This window comes from Eptatretus burgeri, chromosome 8 (genome assembly GCF_056783735.1).
Source record: "Eptatretus burgeri isolate ZD-2024b chromosome 8, Ebu_testis_v1, whole genome shotgun sequence".
Classification (NCBI taxonomy): domain Eukaryota; kingdom Metazoa; phylum Chordata; class Myxini; order Myxiniformes; family Myxinidae; genus Eptatretus; species Eptatretus burgeri.
In genome coordinates this window covers 46,483,502-46,504,402 of record NC_140968.1, presented here as the reverse complement: position 1 = coordinate 46,504,402, position 20,901 = coordinate 46,483,502, and the positions used below count along the sequence as shown (strand labels likewise).

The following is a 20,901-nucleotide window of genomic DNA, read 5'->3' as shown; positions in this document are numbered from 1 at the left end:
CTTTTTTTTATCAGCACCCCAGCTGTGGAATTCTGCGTCATGTCTATGTTTGAGTAAGCTTATGAGGAGGCACTGTGTAGAGGATTTCGCACTTTTGTTCTCAATTAACTCCATTGTGGGGGGGGGGGGGGGTTACTGCTCCATGCTGTGAGGATGCTGTGTATTTCTTGTCATCTGTGACACTACTTAGACTTGGGATTTGTTCCTTAGGTCTCGCGAGGCTCGCATTCATCTGCAGGTGTTATTTTCCTGTGATGGATGTTGCTCTGGAATTGGCAAGCTATCTTTTTTTTTTAGACTCGTGTTTCTCTACAAATTTCCTTTCCAATATTTTTTCTGAACAATATAGATATTACTTGGTGAATTTGGAGGAAAACACTAAGTTGAGACATTCTTGAAGTCTTAAAAAAAAAGAGTAGCTGTGAGGTCAATGGACGAAATCAACGGAACGTTTATCTATGCATGGCAACCACAATAGGAAGCAAGGGGAAGCCAAAGTTTCAGGCCTTTCCTTGATGGAGAGGATAATAGCCAATAAGAAAAAGAGAAAGAGAAAGAGGACACAAATTTGAAATTGATGAAACAAGAACAAATAATAATGTCGAAGAAGGTGCAGGAGCAAAATCATGACCAGGAACAGACAACAAATGTTGAAAATTTATTTCAGATTTGTACCTTTTAATTATTGCTAATGTGATTTTGTATTTAGATCTGCTTTTATTTTGTCTGTATTGTTTATCTTCATTTATACATCTGTGATTGCATCTCTAATCGGCAGCATATGCTACCTCATGCGTATGGATGGCACTCACCAATGTCAGCACATCTTGTTTTCATTTGCTCGCCTCGACTGCATGTTTTATTCTCATGTAGCCCTTTGATGAATTTTTTTTTAAAATATAAATGTCTCTTCTGCAAGTCATATGTGTAAAGTTCATACAACAGCTTGTGCACATAACACTTGCAAGACAAGGAGAGTAAGAGAGATCACTGTACCTTTGCATGAATTATATTACATTAGGAATGCAAGGAACTAATCGACATGGAAAAGCTATCCTCACATAATGAGCTATATGTCCAGATCATGGTTTGCCAAACAGGCCAAAGACTTACGGTACTTTTGGAAACAGAAGCAAATGAAGACTCCTTGATGCAACTTCCTTAGGGAAACTCCATTTTTGATTCGCTTGACTTTAAAATGGACAGATGAATATCAGAAGCTCCAACATTTCCTGAATATACAAACAAAATAGAAATAAGAACAAATAAATACATGTGATTGTGCTAATCTGTATGAGAAAGCAATTTTTGAAATATAAGCAACTCTAAAAACTATTTCGCCACTCCTTATTTTATCGTCATAGCCAACATTAGCTCTTTACTTATTGTGACATTAAGAATTCAATTCATTCTTAATTCAATCCATTCAGGACGAGCTTTACTCTGGGGGGGAAAAGCAGTCTATATTACATAAAAATGCCAAGATACATTTCATTTGCTAATGTGCACATCGTTGTATTAAATCTATTCCTTGCTCTGATTTCCCAACATGACGGTCAAATCTGATGAAATACAGATTTTTTTTTTCATGTCGTGAAAGCAGGTGAAGAATACTGCCATTTAATAGTGACTATGAAATTGACTCACCTGTCCCTGTTCATTTATATATACAGTATTCAACAACTGATATATTGTCAACTGAGACACATGGGTTCCACACTTTGACCACATTCCAAATCTCTTGCTTTGAATGGCCTTCAGAGCAATAACTGTGAATGATTCCGATGTTAAATTGGTAGATGGCATGTGAACTAAAGTACTGAAATTTCTGGAATGTTCTAATATATTGTTGCGGATTCGCGCCCGCCGGCGTGCGGACGGCCACGTAACTCGAATCGCGGCACGTCGCCCACCGGACGGACAATCCAGTCGTGACCCTCTCGGACTAACGCCGGGAACCAGTCACGGGTGGACCTTTCGGTCTCACCGCGATCGAGCCAATCGGCCCCCGCGTGGGATAGGGTTGCTCGCCAAATTCGACCTACCTAAGTACCCACACGGAGGGTAGACCGGGCGATCGCACCTCGCCGCAGGTCGACTTCGGACACGGGCCACTTAAGCGACCCGTTCCGTACTATCGGGATAACCGAGCGGTGTTATTCATCGGCCTCGACGGTTCGATTAATTATCGGGCGTCTTAGCCCACGACCAACCCTTTACGTGAAGCAAGATGGGGATTCAATGAAAGAAATGACGAAGCGAAGCGGGAAAACAGTTCAACAATAAGCACATTTATTTCACGATGAACGGAAAGCACACATATACAATTCCACCAAAAGCACATGTAAAAGAAGAAGACAAAAAGCAAATGCAACAATGCAGATCTATCCGACTACCGGCACACGGCAACACTTATACAATTTTACTTCACAGACGGCGCCGACAACACATATTCCCAAAGCAAAAGAAAAGAGAACCACCCTCCAGGATGAGGGGGTAGACGGGCCTGGGGCCGAGACCGTGTCGGGCCTACCCGTCTGATGGTGAGACGCGGAGCGGCGGTGGTGCCTCAACTCCGCGGGCCTCGCGGACAGTGTCTGGTAGGGGGTGGGAAGGGGGCCCCCTTTGTCGCGCGGGGGGAATGTGACCGCGGGGGGAAACAGGAGGGGGTTGCTGATGCTCGGGGAAAGGAGGATTTCACAAAATCTTGGGTCCCGCGACGAGCGTCTCCACCACGACCTCGGTCGCCCCGCCGGCCTTTCCCTCCGCAGTTACCCGAATCCGACGCGAGCACCCCCTCGTCCGCCTTCGCCGCCGCCGCCTCTCCACAGCTCCGTCCTCTTCACTCCGACTCCGCGAACTCCCAACTGCACTCCTCGACTGACGAACGCAGTCGTTTTTATAAGCCCCGTGGCTTCGCTCTTTCATCTTTGACCCTCTGCCTCCGACCTTTCACCTCGCTCCCCATTGGCCCGAGGAAAAGTGGGCGTGAATGCTTTTTGATCCATGAATTTGCATATAGCGACCGCCCTCCAACGCCCTGGAGGCGGGGCCAAACCGCCCCTCGCTCACCGATTGGACGGAACAAAAGTGGGCGTGAGTCGTTTTTGATCCGTTTTTCTGCGGAAAGTCCGCGATGCTTTTGAACACGCTGCTCGGTGCGCGCCCTACACGAGTCCAGCATCGGTGCCCACGAGTGGCGCGAGATGACGGTGATGCGATGGTGGCGAGTTGTGACGGTAAAGGTCGTGGCGGTTGTGGTGAAGCGGCGTTGTGGTTGGTGGTTGTTGTTGTGATGGCTGTTGAGACGTGGTTGGTGGTGGTAATAATGGCGGCTGGTCCAAAATAAAGATAGTAAAAGAAAAACGGCTATCCTGAAGAGTCGCAGCCCTCATGAATGACATTTATTCCCTCTAGACAACGGGTTTGGGCCTAACTACACATATACTTACCGAGATATCTCACCTAAGGGACCTGAATGGTGGTTTGCGAATTTGGTCAACCACAACACTACCCCCTCCCCTTTTTTACAGACTCGTCCCGAGTCGTCAAATTTTCGTGTGCCATCATGTGTAGTTTTCCCTAGTACATTTTACCTACGGATCCCTGAGTGCGACATTCATGGTATTCGTGTCCCCAAAATAAATAACCTAAGGGCTGAGTAACTACCTAAACAAACTCACTCACACGGACGACTTAAATAAAATTGCCGGCGCTAAGACAAACATGCCGGGGGCGCACTCATATTTACAGTACATCTTAACCTTAACTTACAAATTTTACACTAAACCATGGCCCAGGATCAATGAACTCTGCAAAAGAAAAGCAGTTAGCAGGGAGCCAGGCTGCTCGCATGCAGTCTCTGGCTCAAAACAATGCAGGTGACAGGGAACGTGGCTGGCTGCTCACACGCAGTCCAAGGCCTTCCCTTTTGAACTGAACGCAGTGAACCACAACGGTGCATGGGCTGCACAAACGTAGTCTCCGTGCCAGCTCAAGTGGCACACGCAATGAACACAACGAATGGATAGATGAATGGTTTGAACTGAACGCAGTGAACCACAACGGTGCATGGGCTGCACAAACGTAGTCTCCGTGCCAGCTCAAGTGGCACACGCAATGAACACAACGGATGGATGGATGGATGCAAACACGGTGCACGGGCCGCCAGTGCAGGCCCGTGTTGTAGCTGCCAACAGGGCAGTTCTCGCAGCTTGCAAACTGTTGCCTTGCGGATCCTGGCGCACATGGAAATGAACAGGGGGCGGCAAAGCAAAAATTGAACGGGGCTGGTGAACGGGGGCAGTGGGCATGGCATGGCCAAGGCAGCAGGCAAACACAGCCTGCAGAAGAAGGCCGCTGCAGGCAAACACAGCCGGCAGATGAACTGGCCGGCACAGGCCTTGAAGAAAAACAGCCGCAGACGATCCAGCCGGCACAGGCCTTGCAGCAAAACAACAGCTGCCGATGAAGTTGGCCAGCCTTTGCCGTTCCGTGGAGGTTGGTGGAGGGAGTGCGGTGGTGCTGGCCACTTGGAAGGCGGGCTCGGACCTACCTACCTGTCTCCCTCCCAACCTATCGCCTTTGCCTGTCACTGTACATACCCACTCCCTTAATTTGTCAAACCCCAATTTAGCCCCAACTTCTTTTTTTGTTTATTTATTTATTTATTTTTAACTTCCCCACTATAAATCGTCCCCTAACCCCCTTTTACGTCCTTGTTCGGCGAACCTATCCTGTCACCTAGCCTACTCCCAACCCCTACGTTCCCTTCCCGGAGGGGAGTAAGGGAGAGCTAACGTCCTGTGTCGAGGCCCAACTCAAGCCTCAGAATGGCCTCCCCAGAGTTCAGTGATCTATAACACAAAGTGGGTCCAGCGGCCCACAATGACAGCGAGGGGATGGATGGTGCGGAGGGGTACATCTCCTAATCTACCCTAACCATTTAACTGTTAAACTACCCCGGGGCTTTCAACAAGCACCTCTCGCTTAAACTATTGGTTCTATAAACCCAGATTCCCGTCGCCTGTGTTGGTGTCCTCACAATTTCGGGCCTCGCCCCCCAATTTTCTCTCCGTGCCCTCACACGGTCTCCTGGCTGGGACACGTGGCTCCCTTTGGCAGGCACGACCCTCTGCCGAATCTCCCGCTATGGCACCCCCGGGCACTACACTGCCTCCGAGCCTACCAGCTCCCTAACACCGGGGAGTGCCCCCCATGGCACCTCCCCTGAAACGCACACGTGGCAGGCTGGCTTCCCGGGCCCCTTTCCGAGGGTCACCCATGCCCACAACACTGCCCACGCGGCTAATGGCGCCCCGGGCCCCCGCACCAAGCAGGCGCACCCGTGCCCACTACTCTATCCCGGCCCCCCATGGGCCCATGGCCTACCACGGCCGACGAGCCTGGTGCCCGGGGTACCCACTCAGTGATACTCACTTTTCGCAGCCACGCTCCCAGCCCGTCAACAGGGCTCCTGCACCCCTCCAAATGGGTTTCGAGCCTACATTCACACCAACAACAAAACGACCTCCATTTTGTAAATTTGACTAACCCCCTAACTCACTCTACACTGACCCCGGGGTCCCTTGGGCGGGAGTCACTCCTCCCCCCAATCACTCATCGCACCATGCATTCCCCATTCGCTCCACTCACACACAGACCCGCTGGCCTCACTCACTCACCAAGCACATGCTTCCACTTCACTCACCAACTCTTCAACACACTCACCGCTGAACTCTGCCATCCTTCTAACTACATCCCCAAACTAACTCGTGCTCCCACGTCGTCCCTTAAACTACAGCACGTTCCTTTTAACACTACGTCGATAAACTACATCCCCTCTACACATCCAAAGTCTGTCACTGTCTCCAAATCTCAAAAATTCATTTTATTTCCCAACCTAAATCTCGCTATCATCCCTCTAACTAATCCATTCCACGGACTCCATGAGGACTTACCCCTGCCCCATGAAGTCGGTCTAACTAAGCTAACCCTTCCCCTCACTCGTTTCCATCCTGTGCCCCGGGGTAAGGGGGTCTTCCACCCCTTGCCCAGGAATCCTGTGCACCCGAAAGTGAGGCTTGCTGTTTTTTTTGTTTGTTTTTTTTCATGCGCAGCACCAGCGCGGCAACTCGCGCACTTTGCACCTGCCCGTGACGTCATGCAGCTGCACGTGTTCCTCGTCCCTCCCTGGACGGTACCATCCGGCAGGGATACCCCTCCTGCCGGATTCCAACCCCGCGTGCAGCCATGACGTCACCGTGCGCATAAAAAAACACAAGCCCCACGTCTCGAGGGGTTCCCCACGCGAACACATGTGCTTTGCCCGTTGGAGCTTAACACATACCATCGCGTGGAGAACCCGTCCGGTCCAAATCCATAATCCTGCCTAAGCTTTGTCCGTCCGCGGGATCGGCAAATCCACCGCGTGCGTTTCCGGACCGGGACTTCATTCCCGCAAGCGAGCACGTGGGGGTCTCGTGCGTTGCACAGCACGAACCTCGTGCTCACTGCTGGGTGAACCCGGCACGGTCCCCGAAACAACTACAGCCGCTACTCGGCTTTCTTTCTTCTGTCGCCGTCGTCGTCGCCATTCGACCCACGCACACCTGCGTGTTACGACGCTCACACTCCATTCCATCACATTCACACCGGGAGACGCGGCTGCGTGCTCCCGCATGCCAACCGACATCTCCCTCACATACCGCTCTCTCACACACACGGTCTCCCTTGTATAAACCATACCACTCACACGTGGTGCTCCATTCACTCGCGGTGCCTCATCCACACACCGTGCCTCACTCACACACGCGGGGGCACTCACCCGCGGTGCCTCATCCACACTGGCCGTTTCATCCACACACACGGCCTCACTCACACACGGTGCCTCACCCACACACGCGGGGGCACTCACCCGCGGTTCCTCATCCACACTCCGCGTGCTGGGAAGCACGTACTCCGGCACCATCGCCACCACACCACTCACACACGGGGTCGCTTCCACACACGGGGACGCACTCACGCCTTGCACCACACACACAGGGACAACCACACTGGGGATTTGTGCCCCCACAAGGGTCTCCGGGGCCTCTATACCCCCCAAGCTCTCCGTGCACCTGTCCACAGCACTCGTCCCCTCAACCTCGCGAAGCACGACCGAACTCACCTGGTCGTGACTCGCCTCAAGGGGGCATACTCCCTCCCCTTGTTCCTGGAGGAGGCTATCCCGCTGCTCGCACCGGGTCCCTGCACGGTCCGCCAGCTCACCCCCATTGTCCTCCACTACCTCCGTGTGTGTGTGTGCGTCACTTACGCCGTCTTCATCGTGTAGTCTTCCCTCTATTTTTTCTGTCTCCCGTGTCTCTGCCAACTCTTCACCCTTTACCTCCCTTGTCTCAACTATTATTTCTGTTGTCGTCACCTCGTGTCTCGTCTCGCACGTTTTGGTCTCCCCTTTTAATTTTTCCCTTTCGGTCATCTTCACGACCCTCGCCCAACACGTTCCCCGAATTATTTTTTCACCCGCCTCCACCGCGGGCCTGTCAGCCGTTGCACCCCCACCCAGCTCGTTTGCTCCCACACGTGGAGTCGCCATTTTTATCTCCCTGGTCACGGCCTTCATGCCCGCCTGCAGGCATCGGCCCATGTTCTGCGTCTCACCCCGTAGCTCTTTCATTTCCTCCTTCATGTTTGCTCCAATTCCGTTTATTTGCTTGTTCATTTCGTTTTTCATTTCATTTGTATTTGTATCCATCCTTTCGTTCATGCCTTTCATTTCGTCTTTCATATCCGCATTTATTTGTTGTGTATTCGCATCCATCCTCGTTTTCACTTCGTCCATTTGCTTGTTCATGTTCGCATTCATCTTCGCTGTCATTTCCGCATTCATTTGTGCCAGCATGGTGAATAGCTGGGCCATGTCGGGTGCGCTTGGGTGAGCCGTTTCGGCAGGGGTCGGGGAAGGGTTTTGGTGGAGAGGGGGAGGGGAGGTGTCATACACCGCGGCCGCTGCCGCACCCATTTCGGGCTCTGGGTTCAGTTGGGCGAGTTCGTTTTCCTGTACAACCAACATTTCCTGCATGGGGATTTCATCCTGAGCCATGGATTCTACACATTCTACATCCATTTCTAATACCCCCGGCTCCCGCTCGCCTTGAGACGCCATCTTGCTTCTCTTAAAGGGTTAATTTAGCTCGCTCGTAATTTGGAGGGAATCGGGGGTCGCTCCTCTCACCCCTGGACCGATTCCCGTGAATTTAGCTGGAGACAGGAGAGGCCGTTTTCCCGTTATCCGTTACCAGTGCCATGAGGAGGGCGATGGGTTTATATCCCACTCCTGACACCAGTGTTGCGGATTCGCGCCCGCCGGCGTGCGGACGGCCACGTCACTCGAATCGTGGCACGTCGCCCACCGGACGGACAATCCAGTCGTGACCCTCTCGGACTAACGCCGGGAACCAGTCACGGGTGGACCTTTCGGTCTCACCGCGATCGAGCCAATCGGCCCCCGCGTGGGATAGGGTTGTTCGCCAAATTCGACCTACCGAAGTACCCACACGGAGGGTAGACCGGGCGATCGCACCTCGCCGCAGGTCGACTTCGGACACGGGCCACTTAAGCGACCCGTTCCGTACTGTCGGGATAACCGAGCGGTGTTATTCGTCGGCCTCGACGGTTCGATTAATTATCGGGCGTCTTAGCCCACGACCAACCCATTACGTGAAGCAAGATGGGGATTCAATGAAAGAAATGACGAAGCGAAGCGGGAAAACAGTTCAACAATAAGCACATTTATTTCGCGATGAACGGAAAGCACACATATACAATTCCACCAAAAGCACATGTAAAAGAAGAAGACAAAAAGCAAATGCAACAATGCAGATCTATCCGACTACCGGCACACGGCAACACTTATACAATTTTACTTCACAGACGGCGCCGACAACACATATTCCCAAAGCAAAAGAAAAGAGAACCACCCTCCAGGATGAGGGGGTAGGCGGGCCTGGGGCCGAGACCGTGTCGGGCCTACCCGTCTGATGATGAGACGCGGAGCGGCGGTGGTGCCTCAACTCCGCGGGCCTCGCGGACAGTGTCTGGTAGGGGGTGGGAAGGGGGCCCCCTTTGTCGCACTATCTCAGCGCGGGGGGAAACAGGAGGGGGTTGCTGATGCTCGCGGAAAGGAGGATTTCACAAAATCTTGGATCCCGCGACGAGCGTCTCCACCACGACCTCGGTCGCGCCGCCGGCCTTTCCCTCCGCAGTTCCCCGAATCCGACGCGAGCACCCCCTCGTCCGCCTTCGCCGCCGCCGCCTCTCCACAGCTCCGTCCTCTTCACTCGACTCCGCGAACTCCCAACTGCACTCCTCGACTGACGAACGCAGTCGTTTTTATAAGCCCCGTGGCTTCGCTCTTTCATCTTTGACCCTCTGCCTCCGACCTTTCACCTCGCTCCCCATTGGCCCGAGGAAAAGTGGGCGTGAATGCTTTTTGATCCATGAATTTGCATATAGCGACCACCCTCCAACGCCCTGGAGGCGGGGCCAAACCACCCCTCGCTCACCGATTGGACGGAACAAAAGTGGGCGTGAGTCGTTTTTGATCCGTTTTTCTGCGGAAAGTCCGCGATGCTTTTGAACACGCTGCTCGGTGCGCGCCCTACACGAGTCCAGCATCGGTGCCCACGAGTGGCGCGAGATGACGGTGATGCGATGGTGGCGAGTTGTGACGGTAAAGGTCGTGGCGGTTGTGGTGAAGCGGCGTTGTGGTTGGTGGTTGTTGTTGTGATGGCTGTTGAGACGTGGTTGGTGGTGGTAATAATGGCGGCTGGTCCAAAATAAAGATAGTAAAAGAAAAACGGCTATCCTGAAGAGTCGCAGCCCTCATGAATGACATTTATTCCCTCTAGACAACGGGTTTGGGCCTAACTACACATATACTTACCGAGATATCTCACCTAAGGGACCGGAATGGTGGTTTGCGAATTTGGTCAACCACAACAATATACATATATATATATATATATATATATATATATATATATATATATATATATATATATATATATATATATATATATAAAAACAACATGCAGATTTAAATTTTTCTTTCATTTTGAAATCCCAATTCTTATCCTTATTTTTAACGAGTGACCAAAAATGCTTATGAAAGTTCAAGGAGTAACCCTATTAATTTGTTCATCAATTATTTGCATGAAAACCTAAATATTGTTGTCACTTGTGATTACTAAAGGTTTGGGCACACCTGAATTTGCTCTGAAGCCAATTGAAGGAAGACAAACAATATTTTAAGCAGCAATCACTTTTTAGCTGATGTAAAGAAATCTTTCCAAGCTTTCATTGAAGTACTCATACAAGAAGAAGAGAACGTTCTGCTATCTTATTATCAACGCAGATCCTTTCTTCAATAAGATCACAAGTAACAAGGAGGATTTCTAAAACATACACTTTCTAAAACACAGCTGCATAGACAGTGCCTTCAGGAAGTATTCACAGTCCTCGACTTTTGTCACATTTTATTGTGTTCCAGCCTGAATTTAAAATGGACAAGATGAAAAATTTTTGTCTGCAATGTACAGAAAATACTCTATAATGACAAAGTGAAAACATGTTTTTGGAATTTTTTACGAATCAAGTAAGAATGAAAAGCTGAAATGTCTTGCATCAATAAGTCTTCAACCCCCTGAGTCAATACTTTGTAGAAGCACCTTTGGCAGAGATTACAGCTTTCAGTTTTTCCCATTCTTCCTTGCAAATTTGTTCAAGCTTTGTCAAGTTGGATGAGGAGTGTCGGTGAACAGCAATCTTCAAGTCTTTCCACAGATTCTCAATGGGATTCAAGTCTGGGTGTTGGCTGAGCCAGCCAAGGACTTTCACGTTCTTGTTCTGAAGGATTTCCAGTATTATTTGGCTGTATGCTTGGAGTCTTTGTCCTGTTGGAACATAAATCTTCGCCGCAGTCTCAGGTCTTTTGCACTCTGAAGCAAGTTCTCCTCAAGGGTATGGCTCCATTCATTGTTCCCTCTATCCTTACAAGTGTCCCAATCCCTGCTGCTGAAAAGCATCCCCATAGCACGATGCTACCACCACCATGTTTCATGGTAGGGATGGTATTAGATGGGTGATGAGCTGTACTCAGTTTCCACCAGATGTGGTGCTTTGCATTTGGATCAAAGAGTTCAATTTTCCTTTCATCAGACCACAGAATCTTTTGCATCATGCTCTCAGAGTCTTTCACATGCCCTTTTGCAAACTCCAGCCGTGCTGTCATGTGCCTTTTTCTCAAGAGTGGTGTCCGTCTGGCCACTCTCCTATAAAGCCGAGATTTGTGAAATGCTGCAGAGATTGTTGTCTTTTGGCAGGTTCTCCCATCTCAGCTAAGGAACTCTGTCATTCTGTGAGAGTGGTCATTGGATTATTGGTCACCTCCCTGACCAAGGTCATTGTCTGGTTACTCAGTTTTGTCAGACAGCCAGTTCTATGAAGAGTCAGGGTAGTTCCATATTCTTTCCATTTCCTAATGATGGAGCTCACTGTGCTCTTGGGAACTTTCAGCAATCTAGAAATTGATTTATATCCTTCCCCAGATCTATGCTTCCTCACAATTCTATCTCGGAATTCTATGGACAGTTCCATGGACTTCACTGGAGAGTTTTTTCTCTGAGATGTACTGTCATATCAACTGTGGGACCTTGTATAGAAAGGTGCGTTTCTTTCTAAATAATGTCCATTCAATTGAATTGACCACAGGTGGACTCGTCAGGTTGGAGAGACATCTCAAGGATGATCAAAGGAAATTGGATACACCTGAGCTCAATTTGGAGTGTCAGAGAAAAGGGGTTGAATACATGTTGATGCAAGACATCTCAGCTTTTCATTTTTAATTAATTTGCAAAAATTTCGAAAAATGTTTTCATTTTGTCATTATGGAGTATTTTTTGTCGATTGGTGAAATTTTTTTTTTAATTTAATTCTCTTTAAATTCAGGCTGTAACATAACAAAATGTGACAAAAGTCGAGGGGTGTAAATACTTTCTGAAGGCACTGTATATCACGAGGATTAATTGGCCCGTACCCCGCACAGCAGAAGATGGGGTTTTGCAATCACTTCTGTGTGTTTGTCTGTCTCTCTGTCTGTCTGTCTGACTGTCTATGTGTCGCTCCGGTCATCAAATTTTAAACAAAGCTTTATAATGAGAATATGGAGAAGACAAATTAATAATTTTGTTGAAATACTTTTCATTATTAACCCCCATTGGATTTAGTCCGAAATGAGGGCTTATGGATTTGGTCTCGATTTTCGTGAGCGTGTGTGCGTGTGTCAGCAACCATATCTCGGATATGTATGGACCGATTGTATTCGTACTTGGCAAAGACAATGCACATCATTTTGCTTCACGATGCGATCAAAGATGGCTGACCGACGGCCATTTTCGTTGTTACAAAAAAAACAAACCGGTATTGAACACGTCCTCAACCATTTCACGGACATACATTTAACATTGTTCAAACTTCACACACAGATAATGAATGAAGGCTTATCTGTTTTCAAGATCGTCATTGAATGAAGGCACGTCATTCTGTTTCAAGATCAGATCCAAGATAGCCGACTGGCGGCCATTTTAGTTGCAAAAAAAACCTGATGTTGAACACGTCCTCAACCATTTCTTGGACATACATTTACCGATGTTCTTCAAACTTGGCAGGCAGATAATGAATGATCTCTTACATATGCACGTGTTTAATTTTTTTTTTTTAGATCACATCCAAGATGGCCGACTGTTGTCCATTTTGTTACTTAAATGTCTCCAACCATTTCTCAGAAATGCATGGTTCGATTTTATTCAAACTTGGCACAAGCACATTACATAATGGCTTACACTTGTACCTCACTTTATTTTGCAATCTGATCAAAGATGGCCGACTGGTAGATTCGCGGCCATTTTAGTTGTAAAAAAAAATCCCAGGATCGAACACTTCCTCAACCATTTATCGGACATGTGTTTACCAATACTGTTCAAACTTGGCACGCAGATCATGATTGATTGCTTACATGTGCACATCATTTTTTTCGAAATCAAATCAAAGATGGCCGACTGGTTGCCATTTTGTTGCTTAAATGTGTTCCCAACCATTTCTCAGACATGTATGATCCAATTTTGTTCAAACTTTGCACCAGCACAATACATGCAACTTACTTTATTTTGCGGTATTATCAAAGATGGTCGACTGGTAGACTGGCGTCTTTTTTAGTTGTACGTAAGTATGGGCCAGCCCTTAACTCTGTACAGCAAAATTACGAAAACAATAGGGGCAATGACGTTATGTCAATTTTACTTGATATGACTATCATTATTTAAAATTTTTCCCCTATTCTTCGACCATTTTTTGGCTATTTATTGCTTTATTTTTTTTTTAAACTTTATTTTTCTCAGCAATCACTTGTCCGATTCACACAAAATTTTCAGGGTAGGAGCAACCCCCCCCCCCCCATGGAGAATATTGTAATTATAATTTTGACACCATAGGTAACGTGGTATGGCAGCCATATTGGATTAAATGCAAAAAAATTAAAACTTATCTCTGAAACCGCTGATCAGAAAAATTTGAAACTTGGCATGTCTCATTCTGCTCCCAAAGGGGAATAATGGATTGTAAGTATGACATCATTGGTGAAGTGGTAGACCAGCCATAAGTGTTTTCATCAAAATTCTTGTTTACCATTGAGATTCAGTGTGTATGTCCAAGCCATAACATTTTTACCAATTGACCTTTTGTAATCAAAACTTCATCAAGCCTATTATGAGATTATGGTGAAGATAAATGAATAAAACGTACATTTTTTTTAAACTGTCGGTTTCGTCCAGTTTAGTTTGAGCACAAAGGGGACACAGACGGGAATTGCATTTTGAAATGCTTTCTCATTAATTATTTTTCTTATCACTGCTTGTAAATTCACCTTGCAATGTTGCCTAATTAAAGGCTTTTTCTTCTCACGGCTAACATTGTTGTATTGTTAAGTTTGTTTTGCTTTTACAGCAGGCAAAGGTCAGGGCAGAGCATGAATTGTGTAGCATTAACTACGATTTGCTTCATGAAGCTTGTTCACCCCCATGTGTCCTTCCTCCCTCTCCCCTTGTTCTAACTCTCGCTCTCATTTATACTTGACTGTTCTTGTTTCCCCCTTTCTATTTTCTTCCCTTCCATTCCACGAGCCTCGATTATGTCAACAAAAAACGATAAGTGTAGCGCGAGCTGGTGTGCTTTCTGACAAAAAGAATGTGCAGGAAGCATGTTATGGGACAAACGTTGAGTATCCATGTGAGACTGGAGCCCACAACTTGCTTTCTCCAATATTACATGAAGACGTTAATGGATATATGAGGTGTTTCAAAAAGCCCCTCGGGTCAAATCGGTCGCAAGATCCTTTTCACACCAGTTGTTGGACTGCATTGTAACGAATGCGTAGGACTGGTTTAAACATCAACTGAGTTTCCTTTCTTCTCACTCCATATAGACTGTAGCATCCGGTGAGGATGCCCCGAGCACCAAGACCACAACATTTATTTCCTTGTTCAAATTCCCTCAACTTTTAATTAACACGTCGCATATACTCTAAATTGTCAGGATCGTATGTCTGTTACAGAAAAAACAAGAATATCTGAATGAAATTACTTTTCGAAAATTGTCAGCTTAACACTGCTTTATGTAACACAGCACCATACGTGCATTCAAGTGTTGACTTAATTGAACTGTGCAATGTAGCGATATGCTGCATGTGAGGGAACTTAAAGGATGAGTTGTGCAACTGCTTCAACTAAAATGGAGGCTGCCAATAAGTTGAAGTAACAGACAACAATCACAAAACTGCAAAGAACAAAGGCACATAATATTTGAGAATACACGACTTTTGAAAATGACGTAATCCTCAGAATGCTCAGCACACATGACCACAAGTTGCTAGCAACAACAGTAATTCGGGTAGGGAACGTATTGTTGCGGTTCTGGGAACCGCATGCCTCCAAGGCAATGGTATCCAACATATAGTGGTCCAAGACAGTTATTCCATGAATATACGTTTCGATAGCCCCTTCCCTTTTGTCTTGGGGGTCAAATGGGACGTGCGTTGTGGGGATCTCATCGCTAGGTTTGCTTACACCACTAACTTCATTTCTACTTATTTCTGAAGTAAATCAGAATTTGCGTCCAACATGTGCAGCACGTGCCGTGGTCGGGGGAGGGGAATAGAAAGCCGCAACAACACCACGAGCAGACAGCGCAGCTGCGAGGAAGCAACGATATCCTCGAACGAACCTCTGCCGCAAGCTCGAGATGATCGTCTGACGTTTCCAATGATCTGGGATGAGATTGCCGGTTGCATTGAAAAGGCATACGAATGAATATCTCTTAAAGAGGCTGCACGGATGTTGTTTTTCACAACACAGAAGCAAGTGACCCAATATCGGCAAAAGCGTGGCTAGTAGCTTGGTGCAAAAAGCTACATCGCCAGAGGCCCATAATAGGAAAACGACAACCACGCCACATTGTGCACGATACGGGCGGCACGTACTTTTCAACCCATTTCTGGACTAATTATATAAGCACCCTCTTTTCCCTCCATTTCTCCATCTGACACATATCTATATCCATTTTCATTCCAAACCTCAATCCAATTATTATATCCGATCATTCCCCTCAATGCCTGACACAGATCGGAGTTGGGCCCACACACACGATAACAGAATCGGGCGAACGCGCTGGCCATGTGCTTAATGGCAGATCCGCACGCACTGTGGGGAACTGCTCAAAGGCAGACCCGTGTGCCGCTCGCGACACTTTATTATCATACAGAGCAGGACACGAATGGACACATCTTACCATCTGTGAATGGGTTTGCCATAACATCTTACCTTCTTGCCTCTCCGGCCAGCAAAGCCGAGATCAGGCAGGGGCATGCTGTACAGCTCGGGCCATCTGGCGCATCACGGAGCAGGCACATTGACAAGTGATAGCCAGGGGTGCCCGTGCAGGCATGCCGGGCCAACATTACCATCAGCCGGTCATCAGGGCATGGTCCTGGAGTTCGTGCAAGGCAATTCATGTTGTGGAGCTTGGTGTGGGGCAATGCATATCATGTCATAAGGTTGGAGCGAGACGATCCCACAGCTTGGGGCCATCTTGCCGGAAGTGGAGTGGAGCTGCTTCCGGCCATTGCAGCCGGGCCGTGTGGGGGCCGGGGCCAATCAGAGCGCCCAATTCGGGTGACGACGCATCGCTTCGGGGTGGCCCCCCGCCCCGCACTGCGGGGTTAATAAACGGCGGATGGCGAAGCCGTTCTCTCTCTCTCTCTCTCTCTCTCTCTCTCTCTCTCTCTCTCTCTCTCTCTCTCTCTCTGGATCTCCAACTCACCTTCTCCTCCCATTCACTGCGACTCCGCCTTCTTCACCCGCCGTTATCACTCTGACTCCGCCTCCTCTTCTCCGACCTTCTCCACCCACACGTCACTGACTCCACCCACCTGGTCCCGCCTACTCGCTCTCGACTCTGCCTTCTCCGCCCAAGTCCCTCCCTGCACGCCCGACGGTTGCATCTCATTCTCTGGACCGATGCGAGCTGCACGAAGTGCCACGAAGCAAGAAACAGCATGCCAGCTGTCAGGGAGGTATCGGCCAGCGGAGCATCCCCCCAAAACGTATTGGTGGCGCGACCGGCAATCGTGCAAGGTATTTAGAGACCATTAGTGTCATCTCCTCTCCTCCTTTTTCTCTTCATTAACTCCTATTCATCGGGCGGAGAGAGAGAGAGAGAGAGAGAGAGAGAGAGAGAGAGAGAGAGAGAGAGAGAGAGAGAGAGAGAGAGAGAGAGAGAGAGAGAGAGAGAGAGACAAAGAGAGAGAGAGAGAGAGACAAAGAGAGAGAGAGAGAGAGAGAGAGAGAGAGAGAGAGAGAGAGAGAGAGAGAGAGAGAGAGAGAGAGAGAGAGAGAGAGAGAGAGAGAGAGAGAGAGTGTGTGTGTGTGTGTGTGTGTGTCCTGGTGCCTGTCCTCATAAGTTAAGATTGCAGAAGATTATTATTATTATTTCTGGTAAAGTCTGCTCTGTGTCTGCTTTCGTAAGTTGCTTGTACATTATCGCACCTCACACTTCTTTCTATCCCTGCATTACACACCAATAAAACTATTCACTGTACCACATAACTTTCCTCGGTTGCTTGTAAATAAATTATTATTAGAAATGTTCCCAGCTCGTTTTTTCTGTTCTTTCATTGATCTAGCATGGTCCGAATCTTAGCTTTGCTGGAACTTTATTCACAACGATCCGTTCCTTTTAGCCGGTAAGTCCTTGGCAATGTCGCTTGGCTGCATCCGATCCGGTTTGGACAAGGCGTACCGAGGGCGTGTTCCCCGGTAATTAAATCACTTGATTAATTAGGTAACCCAGTTAAACCCATAGACGGAAGGACCTTCGGTCACACAGTTGAGTTATTGGCGTCCACGGTCGATTAGCAACCCGCCGCATCATGGAATTATCCGTGTGCGATGGCCTACAATTCCGGGGAGCCTGGTGGGAGCCGAGATAGCTTATAAACCCCCTTGTGGCCCTCTCACCTGACCCCCGGCCCACAATATATTGTGTGCCAGAAAGGATCATAACCTAAAATGGCTCAAAAGGCTTACAAAGGAAGCCAAAAATACTTGTAAAAGTACCTGAGAGAAGTGGTGCACCACTGCACAATTAAACATTTGGAGAATTCTGATCAACTCATCCAAAAAGTTGATAACTTGTCGCCCACCTTGCAACCGCAAAACCTACTGACAATGTAGGCCCATGCAAGGCCTGTGGATGGATTGTGGATGGCACCTTCTACCCGACCTCTCTGATCATCCTTGTCATTGAGTGGACTTTGATCCATGCAGGATTACCTCATGTGAACATGGCAGGCTTGGTAATTTAATGGCTGCTTGAAACTGGAAAGGTGATGCCGTCGTTCCCAACATTCAGGCAGACTTCCCAGAGGAAGGCACCATATGTGGTTTGAGTGCTTCTACACATGTATTTGAAGGTCATATCTGGGTCTGTCAATGCACAGGAGTAAGTTTTTAAAATGATGATATTTACTTTTAAGCATGTTTGGGAGAAAGGAGTGTGGGATTGTGAGTCAAAGATAAAGGGGCAGAGGAGCTCCTTGTGAGCTGATGGCCATCCATATCTAGTGCCTAACTCTGTCTGTGGACGTCCTCCTGCAGTTGGGTTACTTTTCTGAGGAGGTTGGTGGGAGGATTTGCATACTGGCCACCATAAAACCCTTCATTCCGCAAAACAAAAGAAAAATGCAAAGAAAATTGAAAACCAACTCTGTGGGAGTACATCCTGTGCAGCTGCCCTTCACGGGGCAGCTCACAAAATGACAGGATTGGGGCAAAGCCTTCGGGACCCCTACTCTTTGATGATAGGAGGAAAAACATGAGGTAACCTTCCTAGGTCAGATTGCGGTAGTGTGTGTTGGGGTGGTGCTGAGGTGTCGTCCACCAGATGGTGGTCTCCTTGGGTTAGCCTGAGGCGATCCCTTCGGGTGGATGGTTGGAATGTCCTATCCCTAAGAGAGTATGATCACCTGTCTATTTTGTCATCTGAGCTCAAGCATTTGAACATCGGTACTCTCTGAGGTTCAGCACCAATGGGAGTGCTGGGAAACGTCCACCAACCGTCCTGATACACCCATTGGGTTCCTCCCATGCCAGATGCCTAAAAATACCATGTGAATGAGTTCAGCAGAGTTCTGGGTAGAGATACAGAGAGAGAAAGAGAGAGAGAGAGAGAGAGTGATTGAGAGAGGTAGATAGATATATAGATAGATAGATAGAGATCTGCTTTTGGCAAGGTCGAAGGTACGGCATGGAAGGCAGAACTCAGTTATATATATATATATATATATATATATATATATATATATATATATATATATATATATATATATATATATATATATATATATCTCGGTATGTTTCTGAATGGTGCCTGTCCTAGTATCAGTGAAGAGTGTGTAAGTTCATGATATTGGAATAATTCTGTCATTGGTTGTTATCTCCATTTGCAGGTTTCACATTTCGCCTGGAGACACGAAACCCTCAGTCTGAACCTACAGTCTTTCTCGCCTGTGGCCTGCACCATATCCTTCATTGTGTCTTTGTAAATATTTTCATTCCCTTGTTAATAACAAACCTGCTTGTTATGAATGTACCCAGCTCACCATGTCTTTTCTTGATTGGTCCAGCACAATCCGCACACAGTATAGCAGGGAAGTTCTGCCCCACATAATATGCTCTAATTAGCCGATGCATACTCACAGCTCCACTCGGCTGCACTCGATCCAGTGAGTAATTGGAGTACACATCGAGGGCATGATACCCCCCCCCCACCCTTTGGTGCGGCCATCCACATGTAAGGCGTCAAGTGAGGGAGTGTAACCCTGCAGAATTGGCAGTACCAATCTGCACCCGTGGTTGCTCAGCAACCCACCAGAGCATGAACTTATTCGTGCCCGGTGACCTTAGGACCAGGTGTTCGGGAGGAACCTGAGCGTTTCCCCTCGTGGTTGAACTCGATCCCCGAATCTGTAACAATATTTTCAGATTTTGCTTCAGATTTTGACTCTTATTAATCATGATAGACGAGGGTAATATGGGTCAGTCCATTATTACAAACAAGATAAGACAGGTCCACACAAGTCACAAGGGGAACACATTGTAACGATATTTAACATCATATAATTTTAATAATAATGTAATTGAATAAAATGATTGTGCCTGTTGTGTCGCTACAGGGTGTTTCAAAAAGAGTGATGCAACTTTAAATGTTTATTTACAAAAATACAGAAACCTCAGGAGTGTGAACCAAATATTTCTTGAAAGCTTTTGACTTGGTATTTTCTATCACTGATTGATATTGCAGTAAGTCACTGTTAGAGTTGCTGAGAGCCGAAGGTCTGAAATTGGCATTCACGTAAAATCCTTGTAATTGACGTTCTCGATGTGTGCCCCTCCCCGTTTCAGCCAGGCATCGATTCTGACTCCAAATGTCTGTCCAGCTTTTTTGTCGGTCTCATGTGGCATTGCCTGGGGTAGTCTGACACCTCCTGCTTCAGATCATCCAGTGTGGCAAGGCGGTCGGCATAGACAAAGCCATTGACAGCACCCCAGAACCAACAGTCCAGAGAGTTCAAGTCTGGACTATGGGGTGCCCAGTCATAAGTGGTACCCAGAGCAACGAGGCGGTTTCTGAAGAGCTGCCGCAGCAAAGTGATGGTGTCACCAGCTGTATGTGGGGGTGCACCATCCTGCATAAACCAGGTCATGCTGAGCTGGTTTGGGGTGACCTTTTGGGCTCTATCATAATGCAACTTCTGGAGCATGGCCCAGTAGCACTAACCGTTGATCATCACCATTCTGCTGTTGACATTCTCAAACCAGTTTGGTCTTAGCATTCCCTATCTGGCATTGAAGGTGCAGAAGCATGTGACCATAGGCCCTTTCAGGTACCTCTCAGTGATCTTCTCAGGTGGTTCTGCCCCTCAGAAAATGTTGTTGTGGTTGTTGATGGCATCGTTCAAGTGGAAATGAGCTTCATCACTAAACCAGATCAGGTTGATCCAGTTTGGGTACCACTTCATCCTGTCACTGAGCCAATTGCACATATCAATTCTCCTCACATCATCTTGACTCAGTTTATGCCGAATAGAGATGATGTATGGGAAAAACTTCAATTCCTTAGTGAGGATATGCCAGACTGATGTTGGTTTGATGCCAATCTCCTTGGAGCACCAGTGGCAGGACTTCTTGGGACTGTCTCATATGACAGAGCCACCATTTTTGTCTTCTGCTT

General features: G+C 47.7%; 1 long non-coding RNA gene across 1 annotated transcript in view; it reads right to left on the bottom strand.

Annotated features, from left to right (window-relative positions):
• Positions 1–677: 677 nt before the first annotated feature.
• The window catches only part of LOC147021664 (uncharacterized), a 69,451-nt gene continuing 49,227 nt past the window's right edge, over positions 678–20,901 (bottom strand). The window contains exon 3 of the long non-coding RNA XR_015060595.1: positions 678–1,232. This is a non-coding gene — a long non-coding RNA (uncharacterized LOC147021664). The remainder of the gene's footprint in view (positions 1,233–20,901) is intronic.